This window comes from Salmo salar, chromosome ssa02 (assembly GCF_905237065.1).
Source record: "Salmo salar chromosome ssa02, Ssal_v3.1, whole genome shotgun sequence".
Lineage (NCBI taxonomy): Eukaryota > Metazoa > Chordata > Actinopteri > Salmoniformes > Salmonidae > Salmo > Salmo salar.
The window spans coordinates 90,052,266-90,070,443 of record NC_059443.1 but is presented as its reverse complement, the minus strand read 5'-3'; the positions used below and the strand labels follow the sequence as shown (position 1 = coordinate 90,070,443).

At 38.9% G+C, this 18,178-nt stretch overlaps 1 pseudogene; it reads left to right on the top strand.

Moving 5' to 3' along the window:
* Nucleotides 1–747: 747 nt before the first annotated feature.
* Nucleotides 748–18,178, top strand: part of LOC123732779 (zinc finger protein 2 homolog) — a 70,329-nt pseudogene continuing 52,898 nt past the window's right edge.

The window sequence follows — 18,178 nt, the reverse complement described above, 5'->3', positions numbered from 1 at the left end:
GCCCTCGTGCCGCAATTTTAGCAAACACAGAAAGGGGTCTATATTGGAGACCAAAAGTCGTCAGGCACTGTGCTTAGAGTTTCAGTAACTTTAACTTATTTCTAGCCTACCATCATCAATTTTACTACTAATGAGAAAACAAGACAAAATATGACTATTCTTGCTCATTTTAAGACAATTGTCAAATAATTTTAACATTCATTACAGACGTCAATTGTTGTACAACATCATGGCTACGCTGTTGGCATCACCTTTTACAGTGGATTACCGCTGTTGTGGGCCTTTAACCATCTGTCTGACTTTGTTGTTCACGCAGGAGAGAGGCGGGACTATCGTGGATCCTCTGGGGAGCCTCAACAACCTCATGATGCTGAAGAGGCAGAGAAGAGTCTCTCCACATTAGAACACCTCAATAAACACCTGCAGAGATCCACAGGGAAAAGAACTCATTGCTGCTCTGACTGTGGGAAGAGATTCACCTCATCATGCATTAAAATTCATCAGAGAATCCACACAGGAGAGAAACCTTATAGCTGTACTCAATGTGGGAAGAGTTTTACTCAATCAAACAGCCTGATATCACACCAGAGAACACACACAGGAGAGAAACCTTTTCTCTGTGATCAATGTGGGAAGAGTTTTACTACATCTGGCTCTCTGACTATACACCAGAGAACACACACAGGAGAGAAACATATATGTTGTCAATGTGGGAAGAGTTTTGGCCAATCTAGCTATCTGACAGTGCACCAGAGAATACACACAGGAGAGAAACCTTATAGCTGTGCTCAATGTGGGAAGAGTTTTACAGCATCTGGCTCTCTGACTTTACATCAGAGAACACACACAGGAGAGAAACCTTATATCTGTGGTCAATGTGGGAAGAGTTTTGGTCAATCTAGCGCTCTGACAGTGCACCAGAGAATACACACAGGAGAGAAACCTTATAGCTGTGCTCAATGTGGGAAGAGGTTTATTACATCTAGTGATTTGACTCTACACCAGAGAACACACACAGGAGATAAACCTTATAGCTGTGATCAATGTGGGAAGAGTTTTGCCTCATCTAGTGATCTGACTCGACACCAGAGAACACACAGAGGAGAGAAATCTCTTAGCTGTGACCAGAGATAATCTGATAAAAGATCTCTGATCAAATATCAGAAAATACATGAAGGAGTTGTTTCATGATTTCAATGAATTAATGTCACAATGTAGAATGTTTTAACATTGTAGTGGGAGTATTTTAATAATGTCACAATGTAGAACCCTAAATATTTGCCCCCTGTTCTATTGATTTCAGCATGATATGGATATTATCCTCAGGGGGAAAATCCAGGCTCTGAATTAGAAGAGTTACTATTTATGAAATTTAACAAAAAGTGACTTACAAAAAAAGAGTTGTGTTACACTTACCATGTTGGTGACCCACTGGAATCAAAATGCAACACTTCAAAATGTAGCTAGCTGTTTTCTACAAGTTGTCCTCTAACCAGGGATGTGCACATTATTCCCAGATTCCATGTGGTTTTTAGCTGTTAGTTTTAACATGACGTGCAACCTCATCTCCCTTCTGTCACACAAATGATTTTAACATGATATCGATGAGTTAGGACAAATAAGTGTTGTGTTCCTTTGTTTAGCGACCCCTACATTTAAATGCATCAGTCCAAAATGTAGCTGACTGTCTTCTGCAGGTTGTCCTCTAACCAGTGAGGTAAAAGATATCTCCCATTTCCATGTGTTTTTTTAGTTGTGTTAGTTTCAACAGCACGTACAACCTGATTTTCCCCCTAATCGATATCAGTGATTTATTGCTACTTGTCAAAACAACAGTGTTTCTGGTGCTTGTGCAGTTTATAAGGTGCTTGTTTTAAAAAATACAAGTAATATGATTATTGTGGCAGATGTTTGTGTACATAGCACATTTTATGCTTTCAATTTATCCCAAACTGTTTATGCATATTGTTTATTGATTTGGACATTTAGCAAAATGTAATTGATAAGACGTTGAAAATAAGACTATGCATCCAAATATTTCATATTTACATTTCATGTAACATTTAGTAATGATTATTATTTATGTAACCAACTGACAATTTTTTGTACAATTATATTGACATTGTTGCCCTGCTTTTAGAATATCAGGATTCATTCTCAGATGTGCCAACCCAAATGTACTAGAGCATGACATTGGGGACTGGGCCCCGATCCAACAACATGCCTATCTAGTGAACCCTGAAAAGAGAGAGAAGCTCCGCAGTGAGGTGGAAAGTTACTACGGATATTGCAGGAGTTTCCTCTTGAAATCAGACATGTCTGTGGTAAGGACAACTTGGTTGCTGATTGTCTCAAGGGTTGGCAGTCAAAAAGTTTTGTGTTTTGTGGGAAAAATTGCTTTTCTGGGGGGGGGGGGTTCTATAGAAATTACATGATTGTGTATATTATTATTTAGAAATACGTGTTTTTTTTCTTGTTTTTAATTGTTGACAGCCAGTAGACACCGTATTTATATTTGTGAAGGTGAAGCATTGTAGTTGATTATAATGTGAAATGGAAGTTGTTTTCTGTTGGTGGTGAGCAAACTTGTCCAACAAAAATATAGGATATATTTGTTGTCTTAAAGGGGGAAGGTGTTACAGGCTTTGGTTTTTCCATTCATGTTTTGAGGTTGGACTTTAGCACGTCTAGCTCGTTAGCACGTCTAGCTCGTTAGCACGTCTAGCTGGTTAGCCCGTCTAGCTCGTTAGCACGTAGGACGCACTGATTGGTGTCACCTCGTTAGTCAGTATGTGTTACACCTGTGCTGGCTTGTCCATCTCGTTAGTGGGAAGGTGTTTCACCTGAGCTGGTCCAGGTTCTATTTAAGAGTGTCTGGCCCAGTGCTCCAGTTGTCTTGATACATGTGGAGAGTCAACACCTTTAGTTGCTCCACCTTTTTGGTTTACTTCCTGTCTTTAAGTTTGGTGTGGGTTTTTCTTTTGTATACTCTTGCAAAACCAATTAACAAATATGTGCAAAAGCAACACATATTGGTCCATCTTAGTATGAAAAACAGTATAAATTCAGCATATCTTCCACTGTCAAAATAGTGCAAATGGTATGCATGTTTAGTATCACTTTTCAACCAACCCAATTCATTTGTTGAAAATGAAAAATGTTGAACTCAACAATACATCAGAGGATATTATGTCGAAAAGGATTCAACTACTGAAAACTGAAACAAACAAATGGATCAAACCGTATCAATCCCACTTTTCTAGCCTGCTGAAGGTGTGGGGGAGTGGTAAACACCACCCCCGGCTCTACCAGGGGCTTGAGGTGGTCTCCCACAGCTCTGCTTATGTCATGTTCTGTGGCCTTGCTGTTCCATTTCTTGACTGCCCCTGCAACACAGAAACACATTTAGTCATATTATATAAAACTCTAAAAGTAATGGATATGGAGCATCTAGGGCCTCAGTTACACCTGGCACCTAAATGTGACTTCTGTCATCCGATCACTCCAAGCTGCATTAGGTTCAGATCTACCAGGATGGGCCTTTGACATAGTCTGGATGCAGTCAGGCCACTGAATATAAATAAGCAATGTAAAGAGATGGGGTGAATGAGGGGAAAAATAAATTTTACACAAATTACCTTCATATTATCAAAGAACAAATGTGTGTGCCTGAGAGGAAATTAACTTTCATACAGCCAAAAGGGGTAAGAAATTACACCAATTTCAGTGGACAATTTGCACTAATGTAAATAAACATGGATGATGGAACATATTCCCTTTTGCTGACGTGATGAACCGCTAAGGGGACATAAATATTTACCATCTAAACCATGTGTGACCTCTCACCTCTCTGGCTGTAGAAGTGTTCTTCCTAACCAGTCCCTCAACAGCTCTCTGACTGAGCTCCACCCTCACTGGGTCTTCAGAGGTGAGGAAGGCTGAGGAGGGATGGAAGGATGAATGGATCAGTCAGTCAATAAAGTGTAGAGCTGCTGTCTATGCTGTCTCACAAAATCACTATTTTAGTAGTTCATTAAAGTAAATAAGGCTTTATGACTGCTGAATACCAACTATCAATCACTTAGATCGTGTATTTTCAGGTAGAGATACATCCTTGGGACATCCCTAGCCTGTTGAAGTTGACATTTAAAATGGTTAAGGTTAGGGTTTAGGGTAGGGATGTACCAAGGATCCCAGATAGCATTGACCATTGTGCATTCTTCTGTCTCTTTTACATAGCAGGTGATGGGTTCTGACTTCTGAACTTGAAAATGTGAAAGTGAATGAAACAATAATGTATGTTGATGCTAATATGATGTACAATATTCCATGATGTTTCTATATGATAACAATAGAGTAATATATTTAATATGACATACACTACTTTTTTACCGTTTCACAAATTTCACATTTTAATTAACTTAATCATTATGATTCAACATCAGTTCACCGTCTCACCTCATACTGTATTGGAGCAGCAGCAGCTGACTGCCCAGTTCAACATCAGTTCACCGTCTCACCTCATACTGTATTGGAGCAGCAGCAGCTGACTGCCCAGTTCAACATCAGTTCATCATCTCACCTCATACTGTATTGGAGCAGCAGCTGACTGCCCAGTTCAACATCAGTTCACCGTCTCACCTCATACTGTATTGGAGCAGCAGCAGCTGACTGCCCAGTTCAACATCAGTTCACCGTCTCACCTCATACTGTATTGGAGCAGCAGCAGCTGACTGCCCGGTTCAACATCAGTTCACCGTCTCACCTCATACTGTATTGGAGCAGCAGCAGATGACTGCCCAGTTCAACATCAGTTCACCGTCTCACCACATACTGTATTGGAGCAGCAGCAGCTGACTTGATCGTTGATACTAATCATCATGTTTGAATCTGAGAGTAAATAGAGCCGACTACACTCTAAAAATGAAGGGTTCAACTGGAGTTGTTCTCAGATCCCCTAAGAACCGTAGGGTTTTTGGTCAATGAAAAACAGCCCCAAAAGGTTCTTCAAAGAACTTGTTAGAAGGTGGGTTCATCGAGGAACCTCCGTTGTTGCTGGACTTCTTCCGGGAACTTCGCCATTACAACTGAAAACGATGGTGACAAGTTTGGATGCGACAACAGTTAAAAAGGTTAAGTTGGGTTGATGTTTGGCTCTGAATATGTATCGAAATAATGTATTATAATATAACATACTAATAATGAATAACGAAGACAATGATGGTTTTCTGTGAATATCTTTCATAACGTTACTATAGTTTATGAACGTAAATATTAGAAAGCCGCGTTTGAACGTCGGCGTTGTATGAGCTACAGTACAGTACCGTTAGCTAGCTAGCTAACGTTATGTCCTAACTAGGCACAACTAGGTTTGGATTATTTCCTCAACTATATTCTTTCCCATATATTGTATATCGTTTCCATAAAGCCAACAACAGCTCTTATTCCTTAGATAATTGAAGGACTATCAGAGGTAGAGAGGCGAGGCAGGGGTGAGGACATCATCCTGCTATTTTGACAGTCCCTGAAGGAAAATACAGAAGAGGAGTTTGCTCTTATTCCTTCCCTTTCAGTAATGTATTTTGTAATAAAATGTGCAAGTGTAGTAAGATCATTGCTTTACTTTACTAGGACTGGAGACCACAGCAGCGATTCTGCTCTTGCCCTACCTCTTCAATGAGGACCCGAGTGGCCTTTATGTCCGTGACAAGGTATGCCTATGCACCAATCATCTGTTTCTTCATAAACATAGGTGTGCATGCTTATATAAAACTACAGCTGAACATTTGTTATGTTCTTTGTTAATTGTATGTGTATTAATCGTTTCTTACTTTTGTTGACACAGATTTCACCGCTCTTCACTCCTTTACTGCACATCGGTGGAAATCCATTTCACCATGAGAGTGAAATCCCGCTGGCCTTTGATGGGGAGAACATCCAGGCCCTCGAGGACGTCCCCATGGGACTTGGGGCTCTGCTACGGCTGGATTTTTTATTTTCCCTTAAATTTCTCCAAAATGTCATAAACACATAAACACTTATTTTACATTTTAGTCATTTAGCAGACGCTCTTATCCAGAGCGACTTACAGTAGTGAATGCATACATTTCATACATCTCATGTATTTTTATTTTTTTATTTTGTACTGGCCCCCCGTGGGAATTGAACCCACAACCCTGACGTTGCACACACCATGCTGGCCTTGCAAACACCATGCTCTACCATCTGAGCCACAGGGAACACCTAACTTATGTTAAGTTACTGTGTTCTGGGGATCAGAGAAGTTGGGGTGAAGTTACCAGGGCCGGTCATAAAGATGGAAAACTTCCTAACATAACTAAGTGAATATGATATACACACTAAAGCTGAAAAAAATCTGTATTTAGCATCAAGTCTATAATATTGTTAGTTGACCTATGATTCATTTTTTATGTTTTTTTATTGTACATCATTATTTATATATTTTTAAAAGTCATAAAAAGCACTATACAAAGTAAATGTATTATTTATTATGGTCTGACATGTCTGCAGAAATGTTTCAATTTTGTAATGTGTTTTGTTTGGTAAATGGTTTTGTAAATATTAATTCACATTTGTGGTGCCACTAAATAAACAATGAATTATTTAAATCAATATTGTCAATATTGTTATTAAAATATTTTTTTTTATAAGGAGGGAGGGTGGACAGGGAGTTAAAAAAGGAACCCCAAAAGGTTCTTTGAGGAACCATGATAAGGGGTTCTTTGAAGAAATAATAGGGGTTCCCACTAAAGGTTCTTCAAATAACTTTTAGGGGTTCCCCCACAGTTTCAGTTTGAAGAACCCCTACAGGATACTCCAGGAACCTTTACTTTTTAGAGTGTATATTGATAAAAGTCACCTTGTCCGAGAGACATTTACATAGTTATACACAGCCCATTTTGGGATGACTATTTTAGGGCGAAATAGAGGCCACAGACCTGATATCGACCGTAATTCAACGTCCTTTGACGCCACGTGCTGAGTGGGTATGACCAAAGTTATTCTGTTTAGCTACACTTTGTAGTACATTTTTACACTATAATAAATGTTTCTGATGCCGCATCGCCCGTTTTCAAAGGGAGTCGTTGGTTTGTAGGGGAAGTCGCTTGTAGGGGCAGCCCCCCCGTAACTTCCCCTAAAGTGGACACACTCCCATCAGTTTCTGAAACAACTGCCCAGACTTTGTAGACTGTTTAATAATGCTTAAACCTCATCTTTATCAAATGATCCATTAATTAAAGATACCAACTCAAAACCTATGTTCGTCTACATATGGGTTGTATAAATTGTATCTAATTATATTCCCAGTATTACTTCATCAAATCTCTACTAATCATTATACACACATACAATTCATCATATTTTCATATATTCACAGAATCCATAGAAAACGTAAGAAATTCTCAGGTACTCACAACAACCATTCCATTTGCTTTTTCAAGGACTCTCCACAGCTACGAAGCAGCTCTCCAAACATACTCCCAGCAGAACAAAAAATAAACTTTTGTTTCCCGGACAATGACCATGGGATCCTCAACGGTTCTCTAACCTCCCAGAGACCACGGCAAAATCAAGCCTCCCAGGAACTATAGACCTTCCTCTGCTTTCTAAATTATCATACATATATCTCAATACCACCCCGTGATCTTCTATGATGGGCAGTGAAGGAACCCCAAGATAACGTTATATCAAAGCTTATTATCCACATGTCAATCATCTGATTAAGCATATTTCTATATGAGGAACTATAGATCTCTGTGAGGAACTATAGATCTCTATGAGGAACTATAGATCTCTATGAGGAACTATAGATCTATCTCTATGAGGAACTATAGATCTATCTCTATGAGGAACTATAGATCTATCTCTATGAGGAACTATAGATCTTTGTGAGAAACTATAGATCTCTAGGAGAAACTATAGATCTATCTCTATGAGGAACTATAGATCTATCTCTATGAGGAACTATAGATCTATCTCTATGAGGAACTATAGATCTCTCTCTATGAGGAACTATAGATCTCTCTCTATGAGGAACTATAGATCTATCTCTATGAGGAACTATAGATCTTTGTGAAAAACTATAGATCTCTAGGAGGAACTATAGATCTCTAGGAGGAACTATAGATCTCTGTGAGGAACGACAGATCTCTGTGAGGAACTAGAGATCTCTGTGCGGAACGACAGATCTCTGTTACTATCCAAACTTCAGATTAAGACACAGTCACACAACTCTCATATCACAGTCACACAATGCTATTCCCAAACATACCTAATCAAATAGATGTTTTTCAACAACATTTTAACCTGCAGGAATATTTTCTAATATCTATCTCATAGTTAGTTCCTAGGATAATGAAACAAATACATTTACACCTTTCAATACTTCTAAAATGGAGTCCAGGTTTAAAACAATTACAGGTGCACCTTACTATCTTATACTATATCATAAATGGTCTTAACTAGTAAACACAGATTCTAGTTTTCCAGTTTGCACAGATAGCTGACTGGGCCCTGTTTACACCTCCACAAAGAAATACACACTCAGAGCCTACGAGGATTTTCTAAAAACTCCACTTTGCGTGCTTCGCTCACCTCTTTCTTTTTAAACTACGTTCGAGATGTGGTATCCACTCGGCTCGCTGCCTCTCAGATCAAAGGTGGGTCCATCTGCTCTGTTCCCGAAGTGTGGTCTCCCTGAGATCCCAAGTTAGAGGGAACCCTGGTGCACCATTTACCCAGGTCATCAGGAGCGGTCACCAAGTGAAGATTCACATCCCCAAATGTGGTTGTTAATTTCTTTAATATCAAATGAGACAAACTTATCACACAAGTCAGAGTTATACTTAAACTAAATCTTTATTCACTTAATAATAAGGGAGCAGGTCAATACAACGCACAAACATAGGGTGAATCAATTGAGTGCTCTACGATAATGATGGCTGGTAGACGAATCACCGCCAGATGATTAGTTGAGAGATGAATCACCCCCAGATGATTAGTTGAGAGATGAATCACCCCCAGATGATTCGTTGAGAGATGAATCACCCCCAGATGATTCGTTGAGAGATGAATCACCCCCAGATGATTAGTTGAGAGCCCAGAGACAAAAGTACAAAGGTCTTTTACAGCCAAGATACACCCCTTTCAACCTACATGACGAACAACAGATGTATAGATCGGGTCACAAGGTTAAGATTTGTATGAAAGATACTTATAATTCTCAGCAGACAGTATCTGCTGTAAAAACAGTACTCTTTGTGTAGAGACCTGGGTCTGGCCCTGGGGTCATCTCTCCCTGGTACCATATAGAACAGAAACATTAACTCATGCTCTGGAATGCGGTCTCTTTAGGTTTTATCACCCAAAAGACATTGTAAATCTCCTGTCAGTGTTTTCTCCCAGAGACCCATCCTCAGTAGAACACACAGACAATAGTTTTAAGAACCCTCTATTCTGTTAATAAAACAACCATTTGATGCAATGAAAGTATTATAACATAATCTTGCAGTTTTGCTCTGTGTCCACTGAAAGTTGACTAGTAACAACAACTGGGACCTAAAAGACACCCACCATGAGACCCACTAAATCTGCCCAAGAAGAGGAAAACAAAAGAAAACCCACACCAAACTTAAAGACAGGAAGTAAACCAAAAAGGTGGAGCAACTAAAGGTGTTGACTCTCCACATGTATCAAGACAACTGGAGCACTGGGCCAGACACTCTTAAATAGAACCTGGACCAGCTCAGGTGAAACACCTTCCCACTAACGAGATGGACAAGCCAGCACAGGTGTAACACATACTGACTAACGAGGTGACACCAATCAGTGCGTCCTACGTGCTAACGGGCTAGACGTGCTGACGAGGTAGACGTGCTAACGAGCTAGACGTGCTAACGAGCTAGACGTGCTAAAATCCAAACCTCAAAACATAAATGGAAAAACCAAAGACTAACACCGTAAGAGAATGCTTACCACCAACAGAAAACAACTTCCATTTCACATTATAATCAACTACAATGCTTCACCTTCACCAATATAAACATGGTGTCTACTGGCTGTCAACAATTAAAAACAATATATTTTTTTATATCTTCCTAAAACTCACTAGCTTCTAGAACTCTCGTCCCCTTGGAACGAGCCCAAACAAAACTCATCTCCAATACGGAAAAACATGCAGTCAAAATAAATTGTGATCCATGGCAACTCACTGGCTAAACGCAAAACCATTTGACTGCCCACCTTCGAGACAATCAGAAACCAAGTTGTCCTTAACCCGGACATGTTTGATTTCAAGAGGAAACTCCTGCAATATCTGTAGTTACTTTCCACCTCACTGCAGAGCTTCTCTCTCTTTTCAGAGTTCACTAGATAGGCATGTTGTTGGATCGGGGCCCAGTCCCCAATGTCATGGTCTGGTACATTTGGGTTGGCACATGTGAGAATTAACCCTGATATTCTAAAAGCAGGGCAACAATGTCAATATAATTGTACAAAAAATTGTCAGTTGGTTGCATAAATAAATATCATTACTAAATGTTACATGAAATGTAAATATGAAATAGCCCCAATGTCAAAACACAGTTTTAAGTGTCCAAATCAATAACCAATACGCAGAAACAGTTTGGGATAAATTGAAAGCCTAAACATAAAATGTGCTATATACACAAAACATCTGCCACAATAATCATATTACTTGTATTTTTTAAAACAAGCACCTTATAAACTGCACAAGCACGAAAAACACTGCAATAAACCACTGATATCAATTAGGGGGGAAATCAGGTTGTACGTGCTGTTGAAACTAACACAACTAAAATAAACACATGGAAATGGGAGATGTATTTTACCTCACTGATTAGAGGACAACCTGCAGAAGACAGTCAGCTAGGTGATACATTTAAATGTAGGTGTCGTTAAACAAAGGAACACAACAAGTATTTGTCATAAGTCATCGCCAAAATAATTTGTGTGACAGATGGGAGATGAGGTTGCACGTCCTGTTAAAACTAACAGCTCAAAAACCACACGGAATCTGGGAATAATGTGCACATCACTGGTTAGAGGACAATTTGTAGAAAACAGCTAGCCACATTTTGAAGTGTTGCATTTTGATTCAAGTGGGTCACCAACATGGTAAGTGTAACACAACTCTTTTTTTGTTAGTCACTTTTTGTTAAATCACAAAAATAGTACTCTTTCAATTCAGAGCCTGGATTTTCCCCCTGAGGCTAATATCCATATCATGTTGAAATCAATAGAACAGGGGACAAACGTTTAGGGTTCTACATTGTGACATTATTAAAATACTCCTACTACAATGTTAAAACATTCCACATGGTGAAATTAATATCATGAAACAACTCCATGTATTTTCTGATATTTGATCAGATATCTTTTATCAGATTATCTCTGGTCACAACTAAGAGGTTTCTCTCCTGTGTGTGTTCTCTTGTGTACAGTCAGACTGCTAGATTGACTAAAACTCTTCCCACATTGAACACAGCTATAAGGTTTCTCTCCTGTGTGTGTTCTCTGGTGTAGAGTCAGATTGCTAGATGAAACATGACTCTTCCCACATTGACCACAGCTATAAGGTTTCTCTCCTGTGTGTGTTCTCTGGTGTAGAGTCAGATTGCTCGATGTAGCAAATCTCTTCCCACATTGATCACAGCTATAAGGTTTCTCTCCTGTGTGTGTTCTCTGGTGCACTGTCAGATCTCCAGATTGACCAAAAATCTTCCCACATTGATCACAGCTATAAGGTTTCTCTCCCGTGTGTGTTCTCTGGTGTAATGTCAGATGGGCAGATCGAACAAATCTCTTCCCACATTGATCACAGCTATAAGGTTTCTCTCCTGTGTGTGTTCTCTGGTGCATTGTCAGAGCTCCAGATTGACTAAAACTCTTCCCACATTGAACACAGCTATAAGGTTTCTCTCCTGTGTGTGTTCTCTGGTGTTGAGTCAGATGGCCAGATGTGGTAAAACTCTTCCCACATTGATGACAGCTATACGGTTTCTCTCCTGTGTGGATTCTCTGATGAATTTTAATGCCTGATGGGGAGGTGAATCTCTTCCCACAGTCAGAGCAGCAGTGAGTTCTCTTCCCTGTGGATCTCTGCAGGTGTTTATTGAGGTGTTCTGATCTGGAGAGACTCTTCTCTGCCTCTTCAGCATCATGAGGTTGTTGAGGCTCCCCAGAGGATCCACGATAGTCCCGTCTCTCTCCTGTGTGAACAACAAAGTCAGACAGATGGTTAAAAGCCCACATCAGCGGAAATCCACTGTAAAAGGTGATGCCAACAGCGTAGCCATGATGTTGTACAAAAATTGACGTCTGTAATGAATGTAATGATTACTTGACGTTTGTCTTAAAATGAGCAAGAATAGTCATATTTAGTATTGTTTTCACATTAGTAGTAACATCGATGATTGTAGGCTAGAAATAAATTATTAAAGTTGTTGAAACTCTAAGCAGTGTGCCAGACGACTTTTGGTCTCCAATATAGGCCCCTTTCTGTGTTTGCTAAAATTGCGGCACGAGGGCAATGCACACACTATTTGATTGCAGAAACTCCTCCCTGCTAATGAGGAAACCACTAGTTATGGATGTAGTATATCTGGTAATGAGGAAACCACTAGTTATGGATGTAGTATATCTGGTAATGAGGAAACCACTAGTTATGGATGTAGTATATCTTGTAACGAGGAAACCACTAGTTATGGATGTAGTATATCTGGTAATGAGGAAACCACTAGTTATGGATATAGTATATCTGGTAATGAGGAAACCACTAGTTATGGATGTAGTATATCTGGTAATGAGGAAACCACTAGTTATGGATGTAGTATATCTGGTAATGAGGAAACCACTTGTTATGGATGTAGTATATTTGGTAATGAGGAAACCACTAGTTATGGATGTAGTATATCTGTTAATGAGGAATCCACTAGTTATGGATGTAGTATATCTGGTAATGAGGAAACCACTAGTTATGGATGTAGTATATCTGGTAATGAGGAAACCACTAGTTATGGATGTAGTATATCTGGTAATGAGGAAACCGCTAGTTATGGATGTAGTATATCTGGTAATGAGGAAACCGCTAGTTATGGATGTAGTATATCTGGTAATGAGGAAACCACTAGTTATGGATGTAGTATATCTGGTAATGAGGAAACCACTAGGTAAGGATGTAGTATATCTGGTGAGCAAAGATTTGAGTTTTTCACAATGTATTCTGAATGTGAATGGGGGAAACTCAGGGGAGTAACCTCCATTACCAGGTTGCTTATGAGTGCATTTCACACTACTTTGGATTATAAGCAGGTATATCTATTTTATTATTATTATTATTATATTATTATAATTATAATTGTAAGGCTCGCTTCAATGTCATGCTTAATATAATGTTTGTGTCATCATCGCAAATCAACCGCTTTGTACTTCAACCACTAAAATTCTCTTTGGCTTTTCCATCAGCCTGACAATGAGGGTTTGTACACTGTTTAACTTCACCTAACAACAACACAGACCTACTGTAGGACCCATCACTTCACCTAACAATAACATAGACCTACTGTAGGACCCATAACTTCACCTAACAACAACATAGACCTACTGTAGGACCCATAACGTCACCTAACAACAACACAGACCTACTGTAGGACCCATAACTTCCCCTAACAATAACATAGACCTACTGTAGGACCCATAACTTCACCTAACAACAACATAGACCTACTGTAGGACCCATAACTTCACCTAACAATAACATAGACCTACTGTAGGACCCATAACTTCACCTAACAACAACATAGACCTACTGTAGGAACCATAACTTCACCTAACAACAACATAGACCTACTGTAGGACCCATAACTTCACCTAACAACAACATAGACCTACTGTAGGACCCATAACTACACCTAACAACAACATAGACCTAGGATTATAAATAATTTAATATTTCAGGTGAAACATGGAAACTAAAATGTCTGTCATGACATTTCATAACCAGATAATTCTGTGAATAATCCCACTTGGCTACTCTGTAATGTGTTGTCATTCTAAATGTCCTGAATAAAGGAAAATAGCTCTGTGTGTTGTACAATAGCCTATCCATCAAGGAACAGTTCTCTACACATTATGAGCTAAGTATCTCTGTGTCCAAACAGACTAACGAGGCCCTACTGTAAATCAAGCAGACAATAACACTTTATGAACATCAATTTGTTAGGGATGTTGGATCCAACGTGGAGCACGGCATAACTGTCTTTACCAGAGTAATGAATGAAGAAGCACTTTGGTTGTTGTTGCATGTCGTGATGTTTGTCATGTGACTGTCATTCAGAAAATGATTTCCTGGATCAGCTGATGATAGTTGAACATGTGACTGTAACTAAACAGCTACAGTATTTAGTATTATGTGTAATTATTGAAGAACCACATTAATGACAGTATCCATTTGGGTGTCAATAAAGTTAAGATGACTCTCGGATAGAACTATTGGATTTAGCAAACTGATTTAGGATTTATTTATTTTCTTTCAGGGAACAGTAATTATAGTCATAAAGTTACACTCCCTTTCAGTCGGTCAACTTCGGTACAACATACTATGGGGAAAAACAATCATTCCCCATGCCGACCCAAATGGATACTAAATGAAACGGCCCCTGGTAGACCACCCAGACCTGACCTCTTCAAGATGCGTCAGTTTTGTCAATTTATTAATTGTCTTTTGCTTGAAACACTCCTGTCAATGTTGAGTAAGGATGCACACCTAATTACGGATATAGAAGTAGGACTAGTCTACCTGGCCTGTGTGCAAATGTAGGTCTATAAATGTGCCCATTTGGGGATGTCTGATAGTATTTCTGATTGTCTTAATGCACCACCACTAATGAGTTGTGGAGCTTTGCACAAATAGCCAACAGCTGTGTCTGTCCCAAACTCACTGGAGCAGGAAACTGAGGGAATATTTAGTAAAAAAAATCACACATTAGTTCAACAACCGCAGAGTTTGTGTCCCTGTTTTATTAGATAGTACTCACTGTATTTACTGGTGTTGATCAGATCAATGTCCCTGTTTTATTAGATAGTACTCACTGTATTTACTGGTGTTAATCAGATCAATGTCCCTGTTTTATTAGATAGTACTCACTGTATTTACTGGTGTTAATCTGATCAATGTCCCTGTTTTATAAGATAGTACTCACTGTATTTACTGGTGTTAATCAGATCAATGTCCCTGTTTTATTAGATAGTACTCACTGTATTTACTGGTGTTAATCAGTTCTCCAGTCTTCTCTTCTTCGTCCTCCTCTAATGTGACAGTAATCTCCCCCTCTTCATCCTTCAGTCCAAAAACGTCTTCATCTTCTTTCACTTCATCCTCCACTCCAAAAACGGCATCCTCCTCCTCTCTGAAGGCGTCTTTCTCTGTAACGCCTTTCTCTTCTTTCTCTGAAACGTCTTTCTCTTCTTCTTTCACGGTAACAGCCTCACCCTCTACTTGTTTTTGTATTGTAACAGCCTCATCTTCCTCCTCCTCTTTCACTAGAGCTTCTTTCTCCGTCCAGCAGACCTCCTCTTCTTTAACAGGAGGAGAGTAGCTTAGTGAACTCATGGTCGGGAATGTTAGCTAGTTAGCATTAGCGACTAGACTAGTGCTAACTTAACCAGCCAGCTAGTTGTCTTACAACGTAAATATTACATTAAATGTAGTACTATGTTTAAATCACAGTGGCAATTAAACCACGAAATCGTATAAAGAACTTGAATGTTCCGACATTGTCAGCTAGCGAGCTACCGAGGCGGCTGCAGTTGTTGAAGAAGCGTTCCGTCCACTAGATTATACGTCACACTAGAAACATCTCCTGAAAGACACATATCGCCATCTGCTGTCTGGAGGGAGGAAACGCAGTTGAGGAGGGAAAACTATTTTTATTCTTCATTGAATTATACTATTATAAAGCAGTTTAGGGAAACGTTTTTTTCTCTCCATTAAATATTAATATTATATCAACACGTATAAAGAGCAACACGTGTTGTTTGATTAGTTCAGATTTTTTATGAGAATTTAAAACAAACTCTACATCTACTCCACATCTGTATTTCTGATTCAGTCAAATAACTAGATATCAAAATAAGCACCTAGTTATTGATAACCTTGATAAAGATGAGCAAAAATGTATGATTAAAATAAATAAATAAACTTTACCCACTACCGGGATATTTTAGCCCAAAACCTGGTTACCTCTCTGCTAGGAGGCTGAAACTTGGCCATAAGTGTGTCCACAAGCGCAGACAAAAGAAATCAAGGACCTGGAGAGATTCTGTCTGGAGGAAGGGTCTAAGATCCCACCCAATGTGTTCTCTAATCTCATAAAACATTTCAGTGTCATTATCCTCCCAAGGGGAGGGTGCTGGAGTATTGAAAACAAGGGTAGAAATAATTCAGACCCCTACCTTTTGAGAATTACACGTTAAAATAAATCTCTTTCTCTGAGCAATTCTATTAGTATAAAAGAATATAATTTCCCTTTATTTTTTACATACAATATACCTCAGTATTTGAATTCTTTATTTTATAGTCGTTTTTGCTCATCTTTATCAAGGGTGTCAACAATTTTGTCCCCCACTTACCTCCATACTGCTGCTACATGGTGTAACAATACATCATGTAGATGTATATAATGAACAGACTAGGTCTATACTGCTACTACATGGTGTAACAATACATCATGTAGATGTATATAATGAACAGACTAGGTCTATACTGCTCCTACATGGTGTAACAATACATCATGTAGATGTATATAATGAACAGACTAGGCCTATACTGCTCCTATATGGTGTAACAATACATCATGTAGATGTATAAAATGAACAGACTAGGTTCTATCCTATTCTACTGTATCTGTCTATGTATTACTCATCTCATATGTATATACTGTATTCTATCCTATTCTACTGTATCTGTCTATGTATTACTCATCTCATATGTATATACTGTATTCTATACTATTCTACTGTATTTTAGTCTATGCCACTCTGACATTGCTCGTCCAAATATTTATATATTCTTAATTCCATTCCTTTACTTTAGATGTGTGTATTTGTTGTGAAGTTGTTACATATTATTGCACTGTTGTCCTTGAGTGGTCCAGCCAGAGCCCGGACTTGAACCCGATCAAACATCTCTGGAGAGACCTGAAAATAGTTGTGCAGTGATGCTCCCCATCCAACCTGACAGAGCTTGAGAGGATCTGCAGAGAAGAATGGAAGAAACTACCCAAATACAGGTGTGCCAAGCTTCTAGTGTCATACCCAAGAAGACTCAAGGCTGTAATCGCTGCCAAAGGTGTTTCAACAAAGTACTGAGTTAAGGGTCTGAACACTTATGTAAATGTAGGATTGGGCCGTTGTCATCAAACTTCCATGATTAGTAAGAATTAGGGTAGATTTATAGGACTATTGTTTTTATGATTCATACATACTTTCCTAACCCTAAAATGTACCTAAATAATCTACAAGATCAGAGTATTTTTAAATCTACCAGTTGGTGTTGAAACAGAGACGAATGATGACTTTCTTGAATTGATCCCTAGATTCTGACTCTGTGTATTCTATTGAGTCCGTCAACAAAATTAGAATTAAAAGGTATTTAAAGGTACAACATTCTAATTAAAGGTATTACCGTATTTAAAAGAATGGCTTAAGATGAAATGTACTCTAAACCCTATTGAATGAAAACTCCATGACAAAATGTGTTGGCCAACAATTGTGAGGGTTTTCAACAAGGTATCAACACATGCAGAGTGTGCGTAAGCAAGGCATACATTCCTAAATGGGGATCGGCCCCAGTCTCCTGGTAAAACACCAGAACCCTCCCCCTACAGCATTTATGTTCATTTTGAGAAAGTAGCACTACAGTCTCCGGGTAAAAAAAACTACTTTTGGGTAAAAAAGACGCGACACCTGTCTATGAATTTGAGAGGTTACATTGATGCTCCAGATACTCAACTAGTCTAAAGCAGACCAGTTTTATTGCTTCTTTAATCATAACAACAGTTTTCAGCTGTGCTAACATCATTGCAAAAGGGTTTTCTAATGATCAATCAGCCTTTTAAAATGATAAACTTGGATTAAC